Here is an 18,132-nt window from a genome sequence, read left to right as displayed (position 1 = left end):
ATACCAGGTGTTGAACATCAATTGAGTTGAATTTGGCACAAGCATCAGTTAAAACACATACAATAAAACCTCAAGAATTCCCAATCCATCAACACATTCAAACATATTGCATAAAAAGATATGAACAATAGTTTTTCACAAAAACTCCACAAAACAAAACATTCACAACCCCTGCCCCAACCCCCACCCAGAATAAATTCAAAATGGAAAACAAAAATAGGAAATGAAGATATGTAAGCATAGAGTAGAGTTCACCATGTTTTTTATTTGAAATAATTCTCAGTTATTTTCAATTTATTTGGATTACTTTAACTTTCCTTCTAGTGTTACAATTCCCTTTAGGCTTTAACACAATAGACAGATGTGTGGGCTGGGGCTACCCAGTCTTTAGGGCACGTAGAGAGTTGAGATTTTTCCTTTCACTCCCCTCCTTTCCAGTAGTTTTGTGGAATTATTTTGGGTAGTGCTAAAGATGGTCTATTAGACTAGAATCATAGATAATCCTAAAAATGAATTGTAGCACTTAATAACTCCCAGAAAACCATAGCCTTAAATTGCACCTAATAACCAAAATAAAAATAAAAAGGAGCAGAAGGATCCAGTTCCATTTTGAAAAAATGAAACAGATTGTATGAAGTTAGGTTCTACTATAATTTTTAAAGCCTTTGTGGCAAAACCCATCAAAGTTCAAAGAAAAATAATCCTGTAATTAAATTTAAAAACAAAGAAACATCTTCATATTTTGGTTGTGAATACAATTTCCTGCAACCTTGGTTCTCATCTAGCATCATTAAAGAGTTTTGCCCTGATGTTTTATACATACCTTCGACTTTCTTATATATTTGAACTGACAATGCGTTGGTCTAGATTGAAATGGTTCTGTCTGCTACTAATATTCAGGTTTTCATTTGTTATGATGTCCTCTAGGTATGTGATTTTTCCATCATTATCCTTTACCATCTTCAATGGAATTTTCCATTTAAACTCAATGCCTGTAAAAACCTTAACTTCAAGATGCCAATCCTCTTTGTTCAAATCCATTCATTGTCAATCGCATACATTCTATGACTTCTTTATCCATGTTTTATAACCTTAGGTCACCTCACATGATACAGTCTCTTCTTGGGCCAAATCATGGAAGTGATGCCATCATGGCTTGGTGAGCTAACAAGTTTGAAGGAATTGTACATTTAACATGATTAGAGGTGTCAATATTCCCATACATCCACATGTGTCACACATTATATTATTTTCTTCCAACATGGAGTGGTCTGAGTTCTCACTTATATTTGCTTTAGTCCCAAATGATCTCCTTAGTTACCTATATGGTTCCCCATTTTATAGAGCCATATTGTTACATAAGAAAACCTTATTACATGAATCTTTGAAACAAGACACCTAATTTCCTTCTAGAGATCTTGAATACTCCAATCTATGATACCCCATTTATCTGAAAGCTGTTAATTGAAGGGTAGATTCTCTTTCAACATGAGCTTTTCATTTCCTTATTCAGTAATTAAGTTATTCCCTGAATTGGAGCCTCAAATTCAACTTTTTTTAATATGTTGACGAAGAAATAAAAAATTATACTATCTTTGTGATTCATTATTACCCTATCCCAAATCTGTTGGCTTGGACTCTAGTTGACCCATCAAGATTTAGTATGAACCAACTCTGAGGAGGTACCTCTTTAGGTGAGTTGTTTAGTTTTGTGAAATTTTTTATGAAGTTATGGATGTATGTATATATGTACTCTTGTTTTGATTATTTTGTTTTTTCTTTTCTTTGTCGATAGACCTTGCTATTTTTCTTTGTTTACCTTGTTTTTACTTTATTTCTATGATGTCTGATTTTCACACAATTTGGAAGATTTGTGACACTACAAAAGATGATTGAATGGTAATATCATATTCTTCACATTCTATGGATTATTACTTATCTTTTGGTATGCCTATTCTAGTATTCGGTGAGAATTTTTTTCTTGTCCCTTTGAAGAGCCAAAATTCCTATCTGCATATGCTAACTTTCTAAACTTATGGAATTGATAATCTGTGTAATTGAAGAGGAAAATAAAGTGTATACAGTGAATAAAAATTTTAGCCATTATGTGTGTACCTATATTATTGTTTCATAGTTCCATGCATTATGAAAAATCTAGAAATAATTGGTTACTCTTCAAACAAGCAATCTCATGATTTTTCCTCCATGAGCAGTTGATCATGAACAACTTTGTAAAATAATACTGCATTACCTCACATGTTTCTTTTGCAGTTTAACTCTTATTTGCATTATGAGTAGACATTGTTGGGCCCTTGGCCAATTTTTCCAGTCAGTGTTTGACAATATCTTCTCAGAATATATAAAAAATGTTTAGAGACTACATCAAAATCTAGATCATATTAGGTTGGTTGGTTGTAGAATATTCTTAATTGTACTTCTATTTATATCAAACATAGTGCTCTATTCTTCATTCATTTCAGATATTCAGAAAATTGTTGAAGCTGAGTAAAAATTTTGAACACTAAATGGTTCTTCGAGCAAATTTCATTTGTATATATTTGTGCATCACAAATTTGCATGAAAATTTACTAATAGAATTGTGATTATTGAAATAATGAATTTTTGAGATATGTACATCCTTTGTAATTCTAGCACTTCAAGGAATAGTTGTTGCATGAGTTTGATAACTATTGACCTATATTAACTTGGATTGAATTGTGTCCTGCAAGAGTTACACTATGTTTTTCCTACTATTTTTTCCCTTTAATAAATGGACATCCTTCTATATAAGTTTGGTGATTATAGGCTCCACTCTGGTCCATTGTTGAGAAAAACAATTTTATTACATTTTGGCAGAGTTTCTTGTTTAGAATCATGATTGTTGGAAGTTGAGACCATGTTGTGGATCTGTCTCAGCTTCTAGTGGAAATTAGAGGAGTGTTTGGGTTGAAATAAAGGATATTAACATGAAGTAAAGAGTTACTAGCAAAGTTAATATGAAAATAGATCAATTATATTTCTATATTCTAAGGATTTATTTTAGTAATGATTCTAACAACTGGGAATGATTCAAAATCCATATTTAAAATGCTAAAGTTTGTAGCCTTACCCATTCCAAAGGTGTTGGTGATGTGTTTCCTTGTGTTATTCATGGCTACAAAGTACGTCAACATTTTAATGCCCAACAATCTCAAGATTCTCAATGGATAATCTTTCTCTTTATCTTCGCTACTCATTGCATGTTGTAGCATGTTAATTTTTATTTTTTTTGGGAGGTGGGGGCAAAAAATTTCTATCACAATTACACATAATTACATTAGTGCCTAAAAAAGGGTTCTACCAAGACCTTTATTATGTATCATCATTGGTTTAGTACCTATCAAAGACCATTGCCTACAAGATCCTAACCATTTGAACATGAACCACTGGTTCCCTGAGCGTGTAGATGGATTAGCAAAGTCTAGTTAGACACCTAAGGGATGTCACGAGGTCAAAACCCAAGAGGGTAGGGTGGGTGCGCCCCCATTAGGACGCTCTAGCTTGTTGGCAAGGGTTGTGACAAAATCAAATTCTTTTAGCCTTTACCAACCAAGTTAGGATCTGATCCTTAGGTTCCTTTTCTTCAAGAATTCTTGCTTGAAATGGACTAATTATATGCAATGGCCCTTTGTTCATCTACCATCACCCTGACCAATTTGTTACCACCAAATTTCTATTGAAAGCTTCATCTTGCTTTATTTCTTGGGGTATTGTTGAGGGACATGTATAACTACAAGGCCCTTTGTTTCTAGGAAGAGTCTGAAAAACTCCTAAAAGTGGTCTCCTCTATGCACTATGTGTTATCACCAAAAAAATGATCATCTAGCCTAATTTATTAGATGGATCGAAGTACAACATGTAAAGCCAATTTTACCATAGAAAATTACTTTTGCAGTGAGAAATTACTTAATAAATCACCTTTGTTAAGTAATTTATAGTTAAACCCACGAAGAATAATTAAATAAATCATTATTTAGATGATTTTGTTATAGGAATAATTAATTAAACCATTTTTCAATTATTACTCCTTGTCATATTTGACCCAATCATGAAAAATAAACAAATAAATCATTAATTATCTTATTTTTCTCTAAGGATAATTAGTTAAGCAGTAATTAATTATTATTCTTTGATAAATTTGACTAAATCCCTTAGGAATAATGAAATAAATCCTTATTTATTTATTATTCCTTAAATAAATCTGATTATTTTCATTGTCGCACACCATATTTTTGTTGGATTTACACATTATAGAGGAGAGAGACTCTGCACAAGTTAAATATGTTTGAGGATAGCCAAGAACCCATCCCATAGAGGGGGACTAGTAACATTTATTGTTCCCTTCACAATTGTTATAATAAAACTCTTCTTTTTATATCTGGTTTCGATTGGATGATGGGAGTTATTACTCTTTCTTTTTGTTGTTTAACTATGATTACGGCATAGATTAGATCCAAAAACCTAGGTGACCTTTGGTTTTCAGCTTAGGGTTTCTTCTTTTTTCAATTCTTTTAATGTTTCCTAGTTTTTAACCCTATATCTATTCAATTTCTGACTTCCACAAGCTTTCTGGTTGTTTCTATAGGTCACACGAACCAACCGCGACAAAGGTAGTAGTTTTTCCTGAGATTTGCTAACTGGGATCCATAGAGTAGAAATCATGCTTTTTGGCCCACAAAGTGTGATCTGGAGGCTAGAGCGCACTTATCAGTCCAAAAAGTGCGATCCCACCTGAAAAACAGGCCAGTAAGAGCGATTTTTGGGTTTTAGGGTTTTTCTCAGATCTGTTTCTGTCTTTTGCAGAGAGTTATTTTTTGGGTTTTCTGACATCTATCTCATCTTGCTTAGGGATTGATCTACTCTAATTCACTCGTCGAATTTGAATTTATCCCCCCTTAGGGCTTCTAGTATGCTTCCACCTTTATAGGAGGAGTTTAGCTGAGTGAGTAGTCTGAGTTTCCGCAATGCTTTCAGCCACATTTTCTAGATTTATACCCTTATATTTCAGATCTATAAAGATGGGTTGTCACCATCCATAGTTTCATATTACAACTTGTTTGGTCATTATCCTTAGGGTACCAATGATTTCCTTAGGTATTTCACCCATCTCCCTATCTTTTTGCAGCGATCTTCGTCTCTGGTTTTTTGTTGTTGCTGCACCACTTTCCAACAACTTAGTGTCACTTGATCTCAGTCACACCAAAATTTAGATCTCTTGATAATTTTAGTGTATTTTTCGTCAATTTAGCCACCAACCAGCATAGTGTTTGCAAACCCAGTTTGTGTGGGGTTTAGTTAATTGTTTTGCTATTCATTTCCTGTTGTTAATTTCAGTTTATTTTTAGCAAGATTTTTTATTTTTTACAAACACGATCTAGGCTTAATCAATAAATACACTTTCACACACAAGCACACCTTAAGCGAAGAGCACTTGGTTTACACTGCGAAGCAAAGACTTAACATCATAAATTTATCTCTCCTCATCAAGAAAAAGGCATATTGTTGATCTTCCTTCACCATTTACGTGTCATGTGTGTCTTACCACCATTGCGCCACCAAGGTATTTGTCACGAAGAATATTAGGCCTTCACCCCCAGTTTCTACTTGGGCATATTACCCCTCCCACGTTGATTTTGAGTTCATAGCCCTCCAAGTCCCCATACCAACTCTTCTCCTAGTTCATCTGATTCCTCATTTGATTTTGAGCCTCCTTCACCGCATATCGTCACCATGTTTGGACCCATATCTGGTGCAGGAACTCAACCTGGTGTTGACTCTAGTTCTATCCTGGTGGTCACATCAAGCGAAACAGTCTCAGGAACCATTCTGACAACCCCCATGCTCCCCTTTATGGTTGGGTTAAGTCTACCAGATTTTAGCCAATTAATAAATGACCCCATACACCATAATGCTGGTTGGCCTACTATGCCACCTAATCTTCCCTCAGACATCCTGAAGTTTTAGGTTAATGCTGGAGAGGATCCTACCAACCATGTTTGATCCTTCCACATGTGTTGTTCGTCCAACGCCATTACCGATGACTCCATTCATCTTCGGCTATTCCAACACATGCTCACTTGAGACACTGCAAAATGGTATGTAAATGACCTCGCCACATCTCATTCCGTTTTCACGATGCTTGCTAAATCCTTCCTTTCATATTTCTAGTTACCTCTCTGGTATGACACTGGTGCAGAGGTATTGACCTAATTCCATCAGTCCTCCGTCACTTGCCTTTTCGACCATGTTCAGGAGTGGCATCGAAGGTGGAGTACATGCCATGCTCCACCCTTCGAAGATCGTGTCTATCTCGATTGGTTTCTTAGGAGCCTTTTACCACCCATTCAAAAATATGTCACATCCCATTTTCCTAAGACCGAGGAGGAAGCTCTCCAAACTAGTCTAAGATATGACCTAATTTATGCACAATCTAGTTATGTCTATACCATCATTCCAGACCTCCCCCATCCTGGAAGTGCCAATGCACCAGGGGCATCATACACCGTTGACAGTATCGTTGGAACTTTTTCACATCCTTCGCCATATACTCAACAAATTTATAGCTATCCATAGGGGGGCACCAGTTCCTCTATCACTTATGCCCCTCTTTCTAGTAACATGTTTTCAAGACCCAAACCTTTCTACCAAATTGTTTCTCTTGCTTATGCATAGTCGAGCGCTCCATGCCCTCAAGCATTGGTGTCATAGCCTCCCAAACATCCTCAACCCCAGCAGCCACCACCCACTCAGGGTCAGGTGTTTGTGAAGTACAGTGCTACCAATCCCCAAAATTCGAAGAAAAAGAATAAGGGGAATGGTAACAAGGGTAACCAGGGTAATAAAGGTAATGAACCTAGTGAACCCCAAGGGAACCAACCTAACACCAACAACCAATAATAGGGCAGCCATCCCAAGCAGAACAATGTTATTCATATGAACAAGCCTTGTCCATATTGTGGTGTACATGGCCATTATGGACATGAGTTTCCTCTCTTACCCTAGATGCGCCAAATGTTGGAAGCTCAAGCAGGTTCTAGAGGTCAACAATCACCTTAGAATCTTGCTCCATCTGAACTAGCAGTGCTCACAAATCCTTTCCCTCAGTAAGGGTTTGTTGCTTCTCAACCTCAGCTAGGTCAAACAACCCATCTGCTGGCTTATATGGGCTTGACCCAGGTTCGGAAGAATTATTTAGCCAAGCAAATCTTGTAGCTACCAACCCTCTCAGCAACATCCTGCGAAACACGGATTGAGGTCTCACCCGAGGTAGCAGGGGAGGGTGCTGGAATGAATTTTCCACACCCTTGGGATGTCTAGTTGTGGACTGCAGGTTTCATGCATTGTTCTGTAGCTTCACGCTGCTTTGTATTCCTTGCAGATCTAGAATACCTCTTACTGTCTACTAGTTCCCTGTCTACATATCTAATCTATTAGATGAAGTATTTCCAATTGGATTTACTTAGATGGGTCTTTAAGAAAACATTTACCAGATTAATTCGTGTATTAAGATTAACCCCAGATTTGCAGGTATTCAAGAAGTAATCATATGCATGTAAACCAAAATAGTCTCATTAACCATACAAAAGGGAAAATTCAGATTTAACAAAGAATTCAAAAGAAACTTATCTTTATTTCCACTTTATCACCACTACATCCAGATTCATCCTACGCACTTAGCTGCAAGGGCCAGCACACAGTTGCAGACTCTTCTAGGCCTCTACACACACAGCTGCAGAGCCTCTATCCACTACCCAAACCCTTGACTCAGACTTACAGACACTTTCAGACTCCTTTCTAAAAAACCCATTACATGCCAGATCCAAAAACATACAACAAAAACTTAGCTACTCTACCCATAGAGCCTTGCTCTATTTATACCTTCCCATGGACCATGATCCATGGGCTGGTTGACTCAATTTACATTTCATTACATTATTTCCTAGTGGACTACCCTTTGACTTCAACTTATTACAAATCGCGCTCCACGTATCTCGCGGAGTCTTCACCCTGTTTTTACCCAAAATTGTGAGCTTCGAGCCCCATGACCATTGTGCGGGTCTTCCACTACCCAACAGTCCCCCAACACAATCATTGTGACTCATCCCAAGTCACTCGGTTGGTGCGGAAATCTTTGCATGGAGGGTGGTTAGCAACTTCTGCGTCTTGCCTATCTCTTCAACAAATTCGGCTGCGAGCCTCTGTACCTTTTCCAAGTGAGCCGCTGAAGTATCCTTATCACTTGTAGCTGGTTGCTCCATCACACATACTACCTGCATCTGCATGATCTTGCCCTCAATGGTTGTAGATACGCTAAACGATTCATTGAGCCAGGGCTGGATATGGTCTTTAAGGTCTGCCTTTTGCTATCGCAGCGCATCAACTTGGGCTTTGAGCATGTGGACCTCCTTCATTTTGGCCAGCTGCTGTGCAATAGTGACCATCTGTGCAGTACCCTGGGTGGTCTCATAGGCCTGCTGCAACTCCCACACCTCAGTTTCTACTTGTTGTATGGTTGGGTTCTCCTAGAGGGAAGTGAGTATCCTGAGTGACTGACCGAGTAATCCCAAGAATTCGCGAATAGCACTATTCATTGTTTCTAGTCCAGCTACAACTTCGCCGCGATGACATTCCCATTTGGCTGGAGGTGTGGGTAGCCGAGCCTTGAGACGAAACTCTGCAACCTGTAATGTTAGTTCCTCCTGTTTCCTTACAACCTTTGCTTGGGTCGTGCGAAAGTCGGCCACCATGTGCTAAATCTTGGTAGCTGGTGGGAGGTCCATGGGTAAGGCTAACTCGAGAACCATACCACACACCTCTGTCACAGCTTGTTTGACCTCCCGGTATTGTGCAGCCAGCTCATCATTCTGGAGAGTGATCTGTTCTATCGTTTCCTTCTATTTTGTTAAGATGTCGAACGCGCAGCCTTCCCTAGCTCAAAATTCCTGAGTTACTCCCTTTTGCAGTAGGTAAAATACATATCTAGATAGGGCGGCTAGATTTAATTCCCAACTACCTTCGTCGCCAGTGGCTGCGACTTGGACAACACCTGCTGGCAATGAGAGGATGTGTGGCATGGGCGTACTGACCATCTGCTCAGTGGTGACTGTGTCTTCTACGTGCTCACGAGTGACCCAGCCTGGGGGTCACTCTTGTAAGGCCTGTAACTACACTCTGATCTCCCCCAACACAGTTGTTTGCGTAGTGATCAGCGTGGGCAACGCACTGGTGGTAACATTGCTTGCGGGCTGGCTACGTTCCAGGAATTCTTGTTCCAGAGCTTTGGCTATTTTGGAATTTTTCTGGGTGGTCAGTGAATCCTTGGCGTGTGACCACTTGAGGTGGCCCTGCATCTCTGTTTCTTGTTGGGGGTCCTATTCCAAATCCATTCCCTGATCTGCCTGGTTCCCCGTTCTTATCGGGCTTGTGGTAGCCCCTTGCTACAAAGTGGCTTGTTGTTCCTGATGTGTTTTTTCTACCAGTTGAGTGAGCTGCTGCTGGCATTACTTCTTTTGTTGTTGTGCAGCCAATTGGTCGAGAACGGTCTTTTCCAGAGTGCACCATTCCAAGGCCATGTTGCTAATACTACGTAAATGGCATCGTCTATTGCAAGGAATGGGAGTGTAACCTAAGATCACTTTGGATCCTTTCATGTGTGGATATATATGTGATGCATGTTTGCTTTGAACTCGACCGTGTTTTGAAAAGTATTGTAAATTGTGGGGGACATGCACGGTCTTCGAGCAATCCGCATCCGTATCTTTCCTTCCATAGAAGCCCAAAATGCCTGAATCATTGAAACCCTCACTGGGTCCTTTGTAGCCCATAGCGAAATATACCATACTACTTCAAGTAGATTATCCTCAATACCGGGAAACTGGCTCTCCTATGGCAAGTCACCTATAACCAAAAGGATTGATAAGAGAAACCATGCATAATGTAAGGGCTTACCTTTGTCCTATGCTTCTTGACAATTGGTCAGAAATTCGTCACATAAAAACTGTGCCCAATTGAACTGAACCCCCTCGACACACTACCCTGCCAATGCGATGACAGGGCACGGGCACCTCATCTGTGCAACACTTTCTCATAAGTTTACTGGCTAGGAGCTGGGTGGTGACTTGTATTGTGTGGTCGCTAATGCTTGCTATGACATACCCCCGCTTTCCTTTATCCAGATGGTACTTTGCCTTCATTGTTTCGATGAGGCCTCCCTCGCTACTGGTTCTGGCTATGTCTACGTGGTTATTCCCTTTATACGGCAAGTGTGTAATTCGGTGGATTAGGTTGGAAGTGATCAGGATTAGTTCTTCCATCCAGAGATATCCATCATGGATGAGACCTAGCAGCTGTTGGATCACAAATATGGTGATGGTCGTGCAGTGATAGTGAGGTATGCACCTGAGATTCAGTTGTCCGACCCTCCCCATGCCTAGTAATCACTTTTGTGGCAATAATGTGTCTTCGGCTAGTTTGGGGAACTTGTGGTTGTTTGCAAGGTCCCAATCTTAGAATTTGGTGCTTGGAATGTGCCACATTGGCAACCCTTTGAACCTTATGTTGTCCGAAAGAAGTGGGCTATAGAGCATAGTTTTTGTAGCGTTTACATCTTTCGATATCTTGGTCATCCCAGTCCATGGAGAAACATACGGGGAAAACAATGAAAATTGGAATGTAGTTTCTTCTTCCTCTTCCTATGCGTAAATGTGATCGATCATGTCTTGCAAGTTGTCATCCTCCTAGGCGGGTTCGGTGGTCACTACCTTACCTTTATCAACTACGGAGCATTTGTTGAATCTTGGGGAGTCTCGGACTGGACCCACCTTTTGCTTGTTCTTCCTGGTTCACGGGGTGCGTGGGGAGTTAGGAACTTCAGGAACAGGAGTCATATCTTCGGTCCCTTCTTGATTCAGCTGCATTTCTTCAACAACACGTGCTCAGGTTCTTGCCATAGTACTCATGGAGTGCCTGGTAGCCACGTACTTATTTCTTTTGGCTGGTTCAAAGTACCAAAAGTCCAGTGCCGGCCATAAACTATGAGATTTGAAAAAATCCTTTCCCTCTGTTTTCAGTTCATTAGTGGTGTCGAGTTGGAAAATCTTTGTGTATCTTGTCTGGAACTTTCATCTTAATGTCCTGCTGCCTGGTCCTTTCTAATGTAATCAGACCTTCCTGTCAGGGCCACTATGGCTAATGGTCATATTTTGACTTTTCCCTGCGGTAGCGCTATCCTTGGGGTACAGCTGCAATCTTTTGAATTGCCTAACTTGGTACATAATCATTTTCCCTTTCCCTTTTTCCACAGACTGGTTTATAGTCCCACGCCTTCTCTCAACTACTCGAGGTGCTGAGACTATAGTTTCCCCTGCTAGTCAAGTGCTTGCACCTTTGGTGCGAGCATGGAACTCCCTTGCTAGCTCAGGTTACGAGCACCTCTCAAGCATCTGGGTAGGCGGTAGGGGGGTAATGTTCTTCCATGAGTGCAGGCACAACCATGATATCAGGGTCGCAGCTCGTTCCTGGTCTATTTTGCTGGATCCGTCCCTTCGTAGCTCATGTGTCTTCCTTGGCCATAACCTCAGTGTATTGACGTTGCGGGGCGTGCAGCTACTCTGTCTTTTTTGAGCTACCTTCTGTCATCTATTATAGGCCCAATGAACCCGTGGTATATGCAACTTCCTTGAGTCCTTACTAACCTTGACACCGGCCGTTGGTGCACTGGTCGGTTGCGATGGCTTTGGACTATTAATTCTAAGCTGATTGGAGGTCCGCACCTTAGATACCTGTCGCCTTTTTTGGTGGGGAATTCTTACTACATTTTGCTCTCTCGACCATGTGCGCACTTGCCTTCGACATCTATGCCCTTTCCTTCACATCTTCAGAGCTACACCCTTTCCTGAAGCAGTGATTGCATAGGATGCTTGCATAGATATCTCCGGTTGTTCCTTTGCCCCTATTGTCACCATCCTGTTGCAATTGAGTGTGGTTACTTCATGCAGTCAGTTCTGCCATCGTTCAATTTCTTCATTGGAGTCCAACGTGCAAGAACTATCATGGTCCCAGAAGAGTCTACCATCCACTGTTGGATTTATTCTGTCCTGATCTTGTGTTGTAATCTTGTAGATACATTCCAACTTATCATCGTTGTCTTCATCACACATGGGCTCGGTATATCATGCCCCTTATGCTGGGTCCAACAGGAGCATCATGCGGAGAGATTTCTTTTTGAAGATCATTTTTTGTTTCTTGAGATTGATGACTCCATTCATATCTATTGCTCAATCTATCCCTAATAGTGTAGGATATGGGTTGCTATCATCCACAATTTCGATAACCTCAAAGTCGATTTGGGTGCTGGCACCATAGATGTCTACTATAACTCCATATAGGCATCCCATAGGCAGAGTCTTCTGTTGGTTAGCCATCCTTAGTTGAATTGGCGACCATTGTAGTGGAGGCCTACCCATGCGTTCCCAAGTCTGCTTTGGTAAGACATTTGCATTGGACCCCAAATCTAAAACAACCTGATCCATCTCATAGTCTCCAATCTAGACTGTTAGTTGCATTTCCCACCCAGTGCGCAAAGCATGTTTTCCTAATTTTTGGATCATTCACAGTTCATCCACTCCCACACATTGAGATATCAATTCCTGCAGCCCCTTTACCGCTTTAGCATCCCTCAATAAGTTCATGCAGGTTTTCAAGAAGGTGGCTAGCACATATGTATCCTTCTCTAATCCTAATTGATCCTTACTCCCTGATGTAGAAGCTTCCATGAAGCTCTTCTTGTCTTCCATAAAGGTTTCCTTCGCACACTGCAAATCAAAATCTAGTTGTTTTTGGGGGACCTTACGAAGCCATGCATTCATCTCTGGTTGTTTCCCCTTATCTTCTCTGATGGTGGCGCCACTCTAGAGCATCATATTTACATTCGGCTCCTCAACACGGGGTTCAGTGTTCATCATCTAGATGTTCTAAGTGGGGTTGACTAGAAGCACCCACCTTTCTCGCATCTGAGTGATCAGTGCGGGGAGATCAACTGCTTCATGGTCAAATTGGTAGTAGTAAGGACAACAGGCTTTGGTCAGGTTCATGCAATCCTACGCGTAAGTCCCCGACCCTCCACAATTGTATCAAATTAATTACCCTTGTCCCCATCCGAGTCCCATACCTCCGCAGCCCCATCTGTGCCCCTGGTACCCTCCACGTACGAATGGTTCGGTGGGATCCTGCTCATGCACCTTTGTTTGCATCCTATAAGTAGGTGCTTGATCCATCAACATTTGGTAACTGCGCAAATTCTTTCCTCATGGCCTACCAATCTACAACTTCGCGCTACTCTGTATTCATGCAGATCCAGAATACCTCTTACTATCTACTAGCACGCAGTCTACAGATCTAATCTATTGGATGAAGTATTGCAAATCAGATTTACTTAGATGGGTCTTTAATCAAACATTTACCAGATTAATTCACATATTAAGATTAACCCTAGATTCACAAGTATTCAAGAAACAATCATATGTGCGTAAACCAAAATAGTCTCATTAAACATATAAAAGGGTAGATTCAGATTTAACATAGAATTCAGAAGAAACTTATCTTTATTTCCACTTTATCACCACTACACGCAAATTCATCCTGTGCACTCAGTTGTAGGGGCCCGCGCACACAGCTGCAGACTCTTCTAGGCCTCTATGCACATAGCTGCACAACCTCTATCCACTACCCAAACCCTTCACTCGTACTTACAGACGCTTTCAGATTGCTTTTCTAAAAAACCCATTACATGCCAGATCCAAAAACATACAACAAAAGCTTAGCTACTCTACCCATAGAACCTCGCTCTATTTATACCTTCACATCGACCGCAATCCACGGGCAGACTAACTCAATTTACATTTCATTACATTATTTTCGGGCGGACTACCCTTTGACTTCAACTTATTACGAATCACGCTCTGCGCATCCCGCGGAGTCTTTACCATATTTTTACCCAAAATTGCGGGCTTCGTGCCCCATGACCGTTATGCAGAGCTTCCGCTACCCAACACTATTCCCCCCAACCTTCTACCCCTAGTGACTATTAGATCCTTATGATGAATTCTGATGAGGTTAGTCCCTCCGATATCAACCTGTAAACTTGGTCGCATCAATATAAAAAGCCATCGACTTCATTAGCCACTACGTCCAAAACCAAAGCATTCGTTGAGCATCTTATGACACCAAATTGTTCGTTACAGATCCCTCAACCTAATGTTGAGGCCATTTCCAAGATCCCAAAGGGACCATTACGCTGTAACGTGACTTCTAACCAAGTTGTCCATACATACAGTATGGTAGATGACTTGACACAATCACCTTCCGCAATGTCGACGTTGGAAGTACTCCAGCCATGCCCATCTCAAAAGAAAGCTCTACTAATGGCCTTGGGTGTAGTAGATCCTTCTAATGATCGTTTTATTTTCTTCCATGTTGATACATCAGAACATCCCCCACTTCCTTCATTTGTTTCTTTCTAGATACTAGTTCGAGTCTATAATGCCATCATCTATTAATGCATTATTGATGAAGGTGCGTCCACCTGTGTGATGTCTGAGCCATTTGGAAACAACTTAAGTCACCTGAGTTGTCCCCCTCCACCATCAATTTGCATGCTTGGGATAGACACTCCTCCCAGCCCCTTAGCATGTATCGTAATTTTCCAGTGACCCTTGTAGGAAAGACTGTCCATGTCGACATTGAATTCATTGAAGCCCCTTTGGATTAAAACATTCTCTTAGGTTGTAGTTACACATACGCCATGTCATCCGACGCATATGTGGTTTTCCATAGGATTTTCTTCCCCTGTGAATTGGAGATCATTACCATAGATCAGTTGACTTAGTACAAGCCGAAATTTGTGACATCCCTCGAGTCCATTATCTCGTCAATGTCGGATAAGTAATCCTCACCCCCTATCACTGGTGTCTCACATGGAGTCGATAAAGATTCCTCATTGTTGGGTGCTTTCCCTGGACCTCCCCCTCCCATCTAAGAGCTTAACTCTATGAGTGTTTGCATGTTACAAGCATCATGGGCTACCCTTAAGAAGTCTGATACATCCAATCAACAGCCAACTCCTTTGTACCATGTTGTTGACATCCCAGCTGATCCCTCTGGATCCACCCCTCGTGACCTCCTCCGTTTATGGGTGTCTCTCCTATGTTTCCATTAGGAATTGTTCCTCCAAGTCTCAACCATCGAGGAGCTATTCCATCGGGGCATTATCCTGTAGGTCAGATACCTTTCTTATTCCCCCCTCTGGGAGTATTTTATGTCCCTACCATGGCTTCGCTAGTCCTTCCTAACATGACTCTGGCGATACCAATATGGTACATAGACCCCCCCATAAGCATTCCACTTGGTCAACTAAGACCTTATCATGCTTTGACCCCGGTTCAACTGGTCCCTACGACCCTTGCTGCTACTTCAGTTCCATCACAACCTCAACAGGAAGCCACTCATGTTGCGAAAGCATCCAGACAGGGGACAGAGCTAAGAGGAAAGAACCTAAGGACAAGGCTCCCCAAGATCCTCTAACCCGTAAGGCTCCAAAGCCATCACCTTCATGTGCTTTGTGTAAAGTTGTTGGGCACACCACCAATAATTGTGTCGAGCTTCCTCATCTCAAACCTTTGGTTCACGAAGCATTCCCTGAGTCAAATATCCTAGAAGTCCACGTTAACTTGCTGGGTCCACCAAAGAAACTCAAAACATTGTGCACAAATCACCCGTGTGCCCTATGTGATCATCATGGTCACTATTCTCATTGTTTCCCTCGTCTTGATGAATTTCGCAATTTCCTTGGAGAGCTTTGCAAATACGAGGCCACCCATATTGGAACCCCTACTCCTCTTCCTGTGGATTCTGGTACCCCTAGTCAACCAGAATAGGGGGACTCTGGTCCCACCATTGTGATCCCTCCCCCTGATGTCGAGATGATGAAAACTATAGGCCATATCGTTTACCTATCTTCATGCTTCAGTTCCTCGCAAGAAAACCTCTCTGAGGTTTCTACATGTGCTTCCATCGAACCTATTTCAACAGAATCCTAGGTCTCAACATCTGTAGATCCTCTATCTACCACCTCATCATCTACCATTCAAGATGATGCATATGTGAACCTTATTTCTCAGGTTGATGCACCATGTAATTCCACCCCGTCATGTAGTCAGTCGTCCTCCTCTCTGCCCATCTTCCATTTTTATATGGACATCATGGAAGAAATATCTACCCCTAATTACCCTTGCACTTAGGAAAGGGGGTGTATCCTTAGAGGATTCTAAAGTCCATTTCCTTCCTAATTCTCCCCATGTACTCTACCTCAAGAAATTTCATTCATTTCATATCCCTTTGATTTGTGTGCCTTTATTTATGCCATGAAGTTAGGTAGGTTGCATCATCTCAACCATTGTATTTTTCACCTTTCAGATGGATTGTTGGCTTATGGAGACTTGACCCAGGTTTATATTTATTTAGCCAAACAAATCCCTACACTACTGGCCCTTTTGGCATCAACCCATGGAGCACAGACTGAAGTCTCACCCGAAGCAGTATGGGGGGATGCTAGAACCAAGTTTTCGCACCCTTGAGATGTATGTGATGTCAGTTTTGTCCAACTAGACCTGCCTTCATGCAGGTTTCTTCGCACACTGCTCTACCCTTTAGTACCTTCGCGATTTGTTATAATCAAATTTTGTTTAGCCAAAACCAGGGGCTTAAGTACTTTCGTGCAGCTAGGAAAGTGAATTGCGCTATTTCCCAAACTAGACTAAATATCTTACTTATCTTAGTGACAGATCTTAATTATCTTCGCATAAACAGATCTTCCTACTTGCGTTCACTTAATAAATACAATTATACACATTTTTGCATCATATAAGCATTAGAAGTGAAATTTATACCCAAGATAACAGATGCATAAATAGGAAATAAATACACTGAAATGGTAGAAACTTCTCTTTATTAATACTTCTAACTATTTACAGGCTTGACTCTCACTATGCACTCAGCTACAAGGGTACGCACACTTAGTTGTAGACTACTAGGCCTCTGCACACTTAGCTGTAGAGCCTCTTCATCCTCTATGACCCAAAACTAGACTTTTCACTTTAGATCTATCTCGCATACATCATATGTTCTTCATCTTCAATTAGATTCCCTTAGCTACTTAGAGCCTCACTCTATTTATACAATCCCATGGTTCATGGACCGTGGGTAGATCTTCTACAGTTGACATTAAAATAACAAAATAAGGGTGGACAACCCTATCACTACCCACTCCGCACCCACAAAATGCAGAGTCTTTACATTGGAATTACAAAATTGACAAAAATCTGGCTTTAATCCCCAAAAATTCCCTTGGGGGATCCCGCACCCAACAGGCCCCCAACACAAAAATTTTGACTCACCCTTGAGTCACTCTATAGTTGTGGAGATCTTTGCACGAAGACCTCCCAACTCTGATTGGATCACTGCATGTTCGGCAACGCACTGAGCAGTTGCCTACTAAACTTCCTCGATGCATTGTTCGGTGACTTCTTTCATTGAAATGTTGCCCTGAATCCTTTCCTAAGTTGGTTGCAACTTTGCGAGCTTTGCCTCAATAGAGTTTGTAATGGTATAAGTCTCATCGATCCACAACTATAGGAAAACTTCCTCTTTATGCTGAGTAACATCCACCTGCTCGTTGAGTGCCTTTACTTGCTGCATCTTGGCAAGCCTCTACGTAAGGGTAACCATCTGCGTGGTCCCTTTGACCTTGTCATACTTATACTATAGCTCGCGCACCGCTGTCTCTAGGCTCTCTATGTTCGGGTCCTCCTGCAGGGTTGTGAGGACCTCGAATGACTTCTCGAATAGCTTCATGTAGTATGTCACTGCACTATTAACCACCGCCATTTCTATCGTGATCACGGTGGTGCGATGTCCTTGACCTCCAACGGAGTTGAAGGCTACGCCGTCAACTACAGTTCTACTATCTAAAGGTTCAACTCTAGCCGAACCCTGGCCATTTTAGCTCTTGTGTCATGCACCCCTGCTGCTAAACTTCAG

This window comes from Pinus tabuliformis, chromosome 7 (genome assembly GCF_031772625.1).
Source record: "Pinus tabuliformis cultivar Carrire ecotype Pingquan chromosome 7, CPIR1, whole genome shotgun sequence".
Lineage (NCBI taxonomy): Eukaryota > Viridiplantae > Streptophyta > Pinopsida > Pinales > Pinaceae > Pinus > Pinus tabuliformis.
The sequence above is the reverse complement of the archived record's forward strand: the minus strand, read 5'-3'. Positions refer to the sequence as shown.